The 11228-nt window shown below is 43.1% G+C and overlaps 1 long non-coding RNA gene across 2 annotated transcripts in view; it reads left to right on the top strand.

Annotated features, from left to right (window-relative positions):
- Positions 1 to 240: 240 nt before the first annotated feature.
- LOC309364006 overlaps positions 241 to 11228 on the top strand; it is an 88872-nt gene continuing 77884 nt past the window's right edge. For both annotated transcript variants that reach the window (XR_014165695.1, XR_014165696.1), the window contains exons 1-2: positions 241 to 376; positions 1034 to 1118. This is a non-coding gene — a long non-coding RNA (uncharacterized lncRNA). The remainder of the gene's footprint in view (positions 377 to 1033; positions 1119 to 11228) is intronic.

Here is an 11228-nt window from a genome sequence, read left to right as displayed (position 1 = left end):
GAGCCCTCGGGCCTCGGCAACTTCTTCCTGTCCCTCTCGGGTCCCTCTCGCGGGCTTCCTCGCCCACAGACCTGGTATGGCTGCTCTACACTGGCGCCGAAGGAGGAACTTGGGCGGGCTTACTCCTGAGGAAGCGCCTCTTTCGCGCGCGCAAGGCGAAGGCGACTTTTGCCTCAGGAACTTCGCCCCCTTGGGCTCGTTTGACGTGGGATTCCCGCGCTGTCAGGCCGCAACCCTGCACTCACCTGGGACTGAGGGAAGCTTGCTTTTCCGAGTCGACTCGCGGAAGAGCAGGGTCTGGGGTTGCTGCTTTTGCCTAGGGGAAGGAAAGCCGGGAGTCCCGCCGACCTGAGTTTAAAAGCTTGCAGGCTTCCAGGCTTCTTAGCAAAGGGCGGGGTGGACAAAAGTTGTTTTTCGAGAGTTAAGAACTACCTTGAGGAGTGACCAGGTCAAGGTCCATCCAGTGTAACACCGTCTCCAAAGGCCCAGACCCAAGAAAGGCTGGGTGAAATAACTTCTGCCCTTTGCCCCCAGCATGCATCTAGTAAGAAAAGCTTCCCAAGTTGGAATCTTTCAGTTTGGGATGGATCTCTCCCTCTGATGCCTTTTAAAAAGCATCTAAATGAAAGGCCATCACCAGTCTTGAAATGATTTATTTTGCGGGACGGATTCAAGCACATACCAGAAAGTTTGTGCAATTAAAGCGGACACTTCCAGACACTTGCTGTTTTGGGACAGGATTCACTTACACGCTGGCAAATTCAGGTTGCACAGTTAACACTGATTTGGAGATCTTGCACAATAAACCCCCCTCCCCCCAAGTTCGGACTTGATGAAATAAGGGAAGTGCCCATAAAATGTAATGGAAGTGTGGGTTAAGAATTGCTTGGCATAGCAGTTTTTGCAAACAAATCAGAAGGATCACTCAATAAATAGTCAAATGTCTTTTATTCATGCATGTTGAATGAATGTTCAATAAACAAGGCATCTGGAAGTGAACACTAGCATAACAAAACTGCTTTTTTCTTTAAAGGGACTTTAAAGAAAGTGCAGTTAGGAAAGTAACAGGAAAATGCACTGAAAAGCGTAGAATGAATGAATGATTAACAGGAAGACATGTAAGTACTGTACCCTGAAAACAAATCAGGATAAATGCTCAGTAAAGACTAGAGGTAGTCTAATCACTGGGGTAAGCTCTGTGCAAGCAAATCAGGATGAAGGCTGAATAAATTGCTGGCATGGGAGCTTAGCTTGGACTTCAGTGCTGTTCCAAGCACAGTATCATGAACCATGAGCTTTCACTGCCACCTAGTGGGTTGACCTGGTAAATTACACTGTACTCTAGGGAACTACTGTACTCATTTTGGAAACAGGAACAAAGAGTGGAGGGGTTTGCAATAAAATATTGCAATGGATTCTGTGGTTGAACCCTTAATGACTCGCATGCCACCAATCAATGACCAAGCAATAAAGCTGTGAAGCATTAGATTTCAATGCCTTTCATGTGTCCTCTGCTGAAACCTAAACAAAAAGGCACTGAGGTTTCTATGTAATTGACTCTGTGGGTGGACCATACTCATACCACTACAATGATCTCATCTACCTGGATGAAGGGGCTAGTCCAGGACAGTCTATAACATTTCATACCAAGTGGGCTGCAAGAGTACTTCAATACAGAACATGCAGGCTGCACACTGCCTAGTCACGGGGGCAGTGGGAGGGTTGAGGCCCAAATCAACAGGGCTTTGGGAAGGAGGCACAAGGTTTTGACAGGGTTCTAGAGCTCCCCATTCTTTCCCAAAGCTGGGAAAGTGCTAACTAGGCTTTGGGAAGGATAGAGAGGACTCTAGGACCCTGTCAGAGCCCTCACACCTCCTTCCCAAAGACCAGCACCTCGCTTACCCAGCTTTGGGAAGGCAGCATGGGAGCTGGGTGGGGCGTCAAAGGGGCTGCATGCAGTCCTCGGACACACGTTTTGAGGCACTCGTCAGTCGCATCTCAGCCTTCAGAAATTCAATAAAGAAAAGCTCTAACCATTTGGATGCATTTAGCCAGAGGTTTATATGAAAAAAGCATTTCCCCCCTAAATGAGGTTTCCCATGAGAAAATAGAGATGCCCCTCCTAAACTGCTACCACAGTTGCAAAGCTAAACAGGTTTGCAAACTGGTTTTAAATTGGGTGGGGGACTGTGTTGAGATTCCCTCATTGCAGGGGGTTGGGCGAGATGACCCTTGGGGTACCTTCCAATTCTATAATTCCATGATTCTATGTGTTTTGATTCACATCTAATTTATTTTTAACTGCTTGCCTTTAGAAAAAACAACTTTTAAGTTTGTTAAATCTTTCTATTGTTCTCTTATGCTGTTCTGTGTTATGCAGATTTATCATTTTTTATGGTGGATTTTATTGTCATTGGGCAGTATATATATATATAGTTTAGAGACATATTTCGTATGGTCACAAAACACACCAATGTGTAGTAAGAGCATATGAAGAGTCCTGCCAGATGAGATCAAAGAACTATCTCAGCCAGGTTCTTTTTCTCACAGTGGCTTACCAGATACCTATGGAAGCAGGATCAAAAGGCCCCTCCTCACTTGCAATTCCCAGCAGATAGTATTCAAAGGCATTCTGCCTCTCACAGCAAAGGTTTTCCATAACCACCACTGCTAGTATCCGTGGATAACCTTAAACTCCATTAAGTTGTCGAATCCTCTTTTAAAGCCATTCAGCTAACTACAATTTATGATGCGGGAGCAAATTCCTAAGGTTTAATTATGCATTGTGTAAAGAAGTGTTTTCTTCCACCTGTCCTCAATCATCCAACTTTGGCTGGATAGTCCTGAGTTATCGTATTGGGAGAGAGAGGCAGAGTTTGGCGGCTGGTCCTTACTGACACCATTTTATTAATAACAAATACTAACCTTTTCTCTTTCTAATTTCATTCATTGCCTTCTCTGACCTTTTCTCCTCAGAGGAAGGAGACCTGTCTTTCTTCTTCTTGCACCCACAAACTTCTCTATCTCTGCCAACATTTAATCAGCATTCAAGGAGTTGTCCAACCAACAAGCTATGGCATGGCCAGGGGAAGGAGCAGGCAAGTGAAGGAGGGCATGGGGCAGGCACCTGAAAATGACCCAAGGCCTGCCGGGAAGTTCCAGTCCACTGCTTGCTCTAGGTGGAAAAGCCCCAAATGTTGCAACCTTTCTTCACAGAGGGCTTTTCATAGTAATTGCTATTCCACTGGAAACTGATGGACAAGTGCAAACTATTACTGTTGGCCCCTCTCATTGGTAATTTTTGGCTGTAAAGGTAATTTTATTTAAAGGAAAGTTATAAAGGTCTAATATTTTTAAAAAGCTCGTTCCTGAGTTCCATGCATTCAAGCATGAGCAAGAAGTGCTCAGTTTCAGCCGGGGGGGGGGGGCAAAATGTGTTCCTCGTGGCAGAGAGTGGGATTACTATGGTGAGTACAGGGGCAAATTTAGCTCCCTCCACCCTAAAGTATCTACTTACCTTCTCTGATATACGTGAATGGCTGCCACTCACTCCTATAGGAAGGTTTCTGTGGGCTGTACATGGAGGCAACACTGCAGTGTGGTGCCAAAATGAATAAACCACAGGCTCAGCTGGCTTCCACCCAGGCATTCCATGGCCAGTCAGTGTATATTAGGTTTTATTTACAGATCTGATATCTTAAAGGCTGCTCTTCCTACTGAACCTATTGTTAGCCCAATAAAAGTTCCCTAGATTCCCTCCCTCTCTCAATGATCAGTTCAAAAATGTGACAACTGCTTGTACTTAACTGTTTTTGCTCACCATAACTTCAAAGTGTCAAAAGTATCTCTTCAGATGAATTTCAATTTGGCTACTCTTTCATCTTTAAGGCTTGGTTCTGGTTTCCTAGAGATTTTGCTTTCTCTCTATTTTTATACAACTTTTCCAGATATTAAATTTGCACACGAAAGGCATTTAATCATCTAAATGCTGAGAGACAGACTATGACACAACCAACTTACTTCCCGCAGACTTAGACTTCCACCACAAAAACCAGACACCTGAGATTCCGGCTTGTTGAAGTAAAAGATTCAGAGTTTCTGATCAGAAGAGAAAAGATTATATATGTTGCAGGGTTCTCCTCCAAGCTTCAAAAGGATGGGGAATTTGTTGCTGCACAAAGATACCTTCCATTCACTCCTTTTTGAAGTGCTGATTTATTTATTTATTTATTTGTTCTGCTCAGGGGATGGTTATCTTCTGTACTAATAAGGAACAGCCAAGGGACTGTGGGGATGCGATAGGTTACTTCCTTAGGTCACACCAATTTGTTTCAGGGCTTAAATGAAACTGCACACATTGTAGTCATGCAGAAAAATAAGAACTGGGGCAAATTCCTTCCTTCCTGAGGTCCACAAGAAGTTCTTATGAAAAGTTCTACTTTAAAGCCGGACAACAGCTGTGACTGATACCTTGAGTGGCTCTGGGTGAGGCAAACTGTTGGGGAAGGAAAATGAGTTTGGACCAAACTATACATGACATTGGAAATCTGTGATCAGACCTCCCTGATTCCCCGCCCCCCGTTTCATTTATAAGCTGTTTTCTGAGTGGAGCGGGGGCTCCAAATTAGAACAGTTGGGGGGGAGAATTCAGAATTTCTCTTCATTATTTTCCCAATCTACATCTTCTCACCCTTACCCCATCATTGGTTGTTGATTGCTCTGGTGATGAAAAGGATCTGTATCCCAGGATCTCACCTTTTATCCTTCTGCTTTGTGTATTTCTTTCAAACTTTACCATTCTGTGAATCTTAGGTCTCATGGATCTCATTTTATCACGCATCTGGAGCAGATGTATTAGTGGCCAGTGTGGAGAGGGTGGCGTTGCTTACCTGGTTTCCCAACACCACACATCATTGCCTGTGCCAGCCACTATTGGCAAAATGTAACGTCAATATAGTCATTCTATAATTCACTGAATTGGGATGCCATGCTTGATTCCTGTCTAAAGTTTGGCATCAGGTCTCTGGATAGCATTACTTCATCTCAGAAGAACTTTTTGTGCAGACAACCGGGATTTAGTGTTACCGTGGTGAACATCAGTGAAAGATTAGCCCAATGAAAAGTATCATGAAGTAGAAAGTGATTTCCTAACTACCACTCACAAAGCACTGGTTTTCATGGCAAACCAAGAAACATATTAATAATTTTTTAAAAACTGTTCTATGTACGCTGCTTAGGGCTTCTTTGATTAAGTGGCTTGTACATTCTTCCAGACAAACAAAATAGATTATTGGATTAATCTGTTTCCTGTAATGATGGATCAGAGTGCTTTCCAATAGATGTCACTGTAGCACTTCCTTACTCATATTGGAAATCTGCACTTCACAGAATAGGCTTTACTTGCTCAGACCTCTAGCAAATCCACTATACAGCTGCTTAGTAAAACCACACCATTTTCAAAGGCTAATTCCCCTGACATATCTCAGGAGATTACTAAAAACAACCCTAGTTTATTAAGGCACATTCTTAGTTCACAAGGAGAGAATGGAGTAAAATAATGCTCACTATTAACTCCCCACCATATAGTACATAGGCTGCACTTCCTTCTAATTTTCCTCATAAATAATATTTAACAGAAGAGTAAAAAAAAAAAAGTATTTTAATTTATTTTTAAAAGGGGAGGCGGAATACTAAATGAAGCCAATAGAATCTTAACGCTATGAAGATATACAGTATATCCCCCTACATTTTCAGATGCTAGCTCCAAATTGCAAGTATCAAGAAACTCACATATTTAGTACGTTATCTTGCCATATAGTGGTAGTTCAAGAATATGTGTCCTCTCAAAGCATTTGCTTGGCTAATGCAAAATAAGCGGACGGATACCGAATCCTTTTAAAGCTCATCTCATTCATTGTAACCCTGCTGAATGTGCTGTGCTGTTGTGATAAGTCCCAACTCTATAGGAAGCCACAACAGAGAAGTTCGACTCAAGAGGGAAACATGGAAACATTTGTCTAAGGGGAGCTGCTTTAGTCAAGATACCTGTGCTGCTCACTGGGAAGCTAAAACACTGCTTAATGAGATTTGGGAGGGGATACTATATTTGGGAGTGAAGTGATATTATAAAGCACACAGGTAAACCTGGAATTTCCACCCCCCCCCCAATTTTTTTCCAGTGATTTTATTTGGAAGTAGTTAAGGTCTCATGTTTTGATAGAGAATGGCCAACATGCTTTTCTGTCTTTCTGCTGCCACTGAAGTGGTGTGGGCACACATTCACTCCAAAAAGGCCTCTCTTCATTTGCCCAATAATGGGGTCACAAATGCTTGTAGGGTTGCTATTTGTCCTCTTTTTCATGGGCAGAGTCATCAAAGCGATCCATTGTTAAAAGTAGATGTTGGCAAATGTGTCCTCTTTTTTGCTCTTCAAAATATGGCAACCTTATTTACGCTTCCACCTTCTACTACTCTGCGGCTGGAGCAACGGATGCTATAAATTCTGCTATTTCTCTTAAATTCTCACTTTTTAAAAAGCCTCCTGATGATTTATGGGAGAATCTTGCTTTTTGACCTTAAAAGAAACACTAGTCATCGCTTACCTAAGGAGCCTTTAAAGTCATTATCTCCAGAGACGTTGGCCGTACCAGAGGAAGCCATTTTAGGAAATGAATCAGCAGCCTGTCTGACATTTATAGAACTGCCAGAGATGTAATGATTGATATTGGGGTACCTAAACCTACTCTCCTGTACAAAGTTTATCGCTAATCAGAGAGATGTTCCACTGAAAGTTGCTGAGAACTTCAATCTGCCAGCTGCCGCCGATCAGTTTTGCTTTTGGTGATTCAGCTCTTTTTGTAAAGCAGGCCACTAACTGTAGGATACACAAGATTTGCTTTTAATAGTGCAATCCTATGTCTAGCTGTTCAGAATCAAGTCCTGTTCAATTCAACGGGGTGTTCTTCCAGGTAAGTGTGTAGAGCAGCATTCCTCAACCTGTGCTCTCCAGATGTTGGATTCCAGTTCTCATCAGCCTCAGACAGCACGACCAATGGTGAGGGATGGTGGGAGCTGTAGCCTGAAACGTCTAGACAGGGTTCCAGCCCTATTTATAAAGAGAGAGGTTTTGGCAACAGTTAGTAATCAAGAAGTAATAATTACAGTTGCCAAATGCCCTTAAAATAAAGCATCCTGAGGGAGCACCCCAAATTAGGGAAGGAGCGCATATTACATGTCTTACAGGTAACAACAAGGCTATAAACAGTAAAGATTTGTGGGCTTTTACTAGGGTTGCCAGGCCAAGCTCTGAGAGATCTTTTACTATGCTTTGAAATGATTGTGTGGATACTTTCCTATAGACAGAATTGTCACCTTTGAAACACTTCCTGGGTCTTTCCAACACAGAAATATAACAGGTGAAGCTTTTTCTTGCCTGGATATACGGTAAGTCTTGAGAGATACACAATCCCACCATTTCCATGCTGCTTCATCAGTCTGTAGGTAACTGAGCCAATGCTGCTTCTTTCATTTGTTTATTTTATTGCTCCCTATGGGATCACAAATAAGAATATCCAGGCCAGGGATGGAGAATCTGTGTTCCTTCAGATGTTGAACTACGGCTCCCATCACCCCTGATCATTGGCTGGGGCAGAAACCAACACCATGCGGAGGGCCACAGTTCCCTGTGCCTGCAGTAGGAAACAGTATTCCCCCCAGTGCTCTTTTTTCTGTCTGAGTAAGAGCCTCAGCTGTTCAATGCCTGCGTGTGAGCCTGCCTGTTGAAGGCACACAAAGAAGGGTGGTTATAAGGTTTAGGAGCCCTAGTCTGGGCTGGAGAAACTGCTTATCAATTCCACCATGGCAGTGAGTCCAGAATAACAAGCAGATTCCAGCCATGTTTACTTGTTGGAAAGTCCTACTGGATTAAGTGGGACTTTCTTCTAAAAATAAACAAGTGTACCATATACATCTGGTCAAAGTATGTAACGTGTGAAGTTTTCAGAGGTCTACTAGAAAATGGAAGAAATGGCTAACTATTTACAGCTGGGGTGGGGAGCCTCAGGCCTAAAGGCTAAAGTGGCCCTCCAGGTCTCTCTTTCTGGCCCTTGGGGACTGTTCCTAGGTCCTCCTTGAGTGCTGTTGCTTTTGGGCTGGATGGAGAAATGCACATGGGGCATGGGTGAATGTAAATACCTCTGGCTTTCAATGTACAAAGGTCAGAGTCACGCTTTTTGCTGCACCCACTTTTGTCTCTGGACCTGTCCACCACTGACTTGTGGCCCCCGGAAGGTTGCCTATGAGGGAATGTGGCCCTTGATCTGAAAAAAGCTTCCCCACCTCTGGGTGAGATCAAATTACATTGATTCCCCTTCAGGGAAGAAGAACTGTTAACAATTATAATTGTTTTTGCATTCTTTGGACTAGTTTTTGCTGATGTGGTTGTTTCTTTTTTTGCTTCACTTCTTGTCTTGTGTTTTACTTTGCTTGTTTATTTGTTTTAGCTCTTACTGCGTTTGCCTCTCCCCCCAGTTCATTGAACTTTGCTTCTATTGTACAGAGGAACATGACCTGTCAAGTATTCTTTATTTTGGCTTCCTAAAAGGTAGTAACAGTTAATAAAGCCCTGAAGTATTTGATAAGAAAGGGGTATAAATATAGATTAAACACACAAATTGAATGCAATAGTTTTAAAATTATGACACATCTTTGGTTAGCAGCCATGAAAATTATGAAATAGGACATAAATAGCCCTCATAAGGAACTCAGCATGATTCCGTTGATGCAAAATAAACATGTTGTGAATTACGGGAGAAAATTAAATATTTTTGTTAACCCTAAATCATTCCTAAAATGATTTCAAACACCACAAAGACAGAAAATAAATAAAGATGAAACTGTACGGACACAATCCAAATTTCAGCACCTTTCAGTCCCATTGATTTTAACTGGATTTAAGGACTCTGCTGAGATCTGGGTTCCTATGCTATGGAGAATAATCCACAGGGGCCCTGCTAGGATGAGAACGTTGCCAACCCATCCCTATTCCTCTGCTTGGCTTCCAGAATCCCAACTCCACCTCTCATGCTGGCCACCATAGCCTATAGCTGTTGTTTATTGGTGCTGTCGATGAGTAGATAGGGATCCCATCACCTTGCTTCTCATTCTTCTTAGACGGCTTTAGGACAGGGCTTGGAATGGAGATCATTGCAAAAGTCAGTGTGGTTTAGTGGTTAGAGTGTTGGACCATGGCTAGGAAGGCCTGGGTTCAAATCCCCTCCAAGTCCACATTGCTTTCCTTGGACCAGTCACACACACTCAGCCTAACCGCCCTCACATTTGTTGTAAAGACAAAATGCATGGGGAATAATGATATGCATCGCTAGAGGGCTGAGCCCCACAGCTTTTGTGATGGAACCCAAATCTCCTGCCCCTCCCTTCTAAGTTGTATTAAACTTTTTTTTTAAAAAACCACTTTTTGTATTGGATGGCTGGACGCACAGTGTAATGGGGTTGCACAGTGTATATGGGGTTGCTCGTGTGTAAGTTGCCACCACTCCTGGCTAGGTAGCCTGGTTAAACCTTTTCTGGCTGGACAGCCCTTCACTTTGTGGCTGTTCAGTCGCTAGCAGAATCCGTCAGTGGGCGTTTCTTGAACTTCTTCCAGCAAAGAAGTTATTTGACGCCAAGTCTACGCCTACTTTCCCTGCGCGGAGGTCTTCTGCGCAGGGTGGGTGTGGGTAGCGGAGGACCTGTGCTCTCCCCGCTGGTCTCCGGCGAGGAGTCCTGGAGCCCCCTCGCCGATTCCCCCATCTGCCCCCCTTTATCCCTGGTGTTACACTGATTTCCTTCCCCAGCCGATGAGCTCCCTCTCTCCCTGCTGGGCCCTTCTCCAGCATCGCTTGGGAGCCTTGCCTCCACCTCTGGCTCCGATGTCAGTTCCCTGACACACAGCACAGCATAATACTGGTGAGTCCCTAGCTGTCTGCCATATGAATTTACTTGAAGTATCTGTGCAAATAAATGAGCATATGCAATTTTTATGCAAATTTCTACCATGGGCCCATGCTTCAAGTCCTTTAAATACCTAGCAATGGCACATGTCATTTTAGGGGTAAACTTAATTTTTGCAAATTTATTCAGTGAAGGGTCTTAAAAATATGTTTTAGGATTTGAGGAATTCAGACCTGCTCTTATTGTTGTCATTGGGTAACCTTTAACTTGGCAAGGCTATGTTTGATGAAGAAGCGCATAAACTGCTTTTGGAAAACCAAATAATTTTAATTTTACCTACTAAATACTAAATAATAAAAATAATATTAATACTTGGCAATCGTTGTTAATGATCTCTATGCAATTTTACATACATTCTACCTAACAAGCAAAACTACATTAAATTAATTCAACCAAAATATCTTTGGAATCCCCAAGTCATGTTACAAATTTATAGCTCTCCTCATTTTGGGAATTTGAAAGTTGAAAAATTCAACATATCCTAGCCTATCAATGCCCTTGTCACCTTTTGGTCTGTGTAGGAAGGGCGGGATGCAAAGGTTCTCCAATTCTGGGCTCAGAGTATGCCAGATAAGCCCTACTGGATTAGACAAGGGTTTACCTAGTCCAGGGGTTAATGTCAGGTGGGCTGAGCCTAGCCACCACTTTTCTAGAATTGGCTTTGGCTTTTCCATCATCACTTTCCCCAGCATTGCCCTCTTCCACTGGGAAATCAAAGACATAATTAGTATAAGAAATTAACATCCCTCTGCTTTTTCTCTCACTCTGAGCTTTCTATTCCCGCCCCCCTAGCTACGTTCTCATTGCCTCAGGCAGTTTCATCCCTCTCACCCCAAGGTTAATCTACCTCAGGCTTCCTCAGCCTCGGCCCTCCAGATGTTTTGAGACTACAATTCTCATCATCCTAGACCACCGGTCCTGCTAGCTAGGGAACACGGGAGTTGTAGGCCAAAAACATCTGGCGAGCTGAAGTTGAGGAAGCCTGATCTACCTGCTAGTAGATGGTTTTTGAAATCAAGATGGAGACTGGGGATCTGGCACCCTGCTGTGTTCCAACTATTGTTGCATCAATATTTGTTACGGGTAGTTTTGACATAATACTTGTTTGCACATATATTTTCTGGGGAAACATTTCATTAATTTCTTTTGGCCAAATATGGCTTTTCCTGTCCATTTCAACTTTGTTTTATTGTATGGTATTGTAGTTATCAATATTG

This window comes from Podarcis melisellensis, assembly GCF_964234715.1.
Source record: "Podarcis melisellensis genome assembly, chromosome: 2".
Classification (NCBI taxonomy): domain Eukaryota; kingdom Metazoa; phylum Chordata; class Lepidosauria; order Squamata; family Lacertidae; genus Podarcis; species Podarcis melisellensis.
This window is presented reverse-complemented; position numbering and strand designations above follow the sequence as displayed.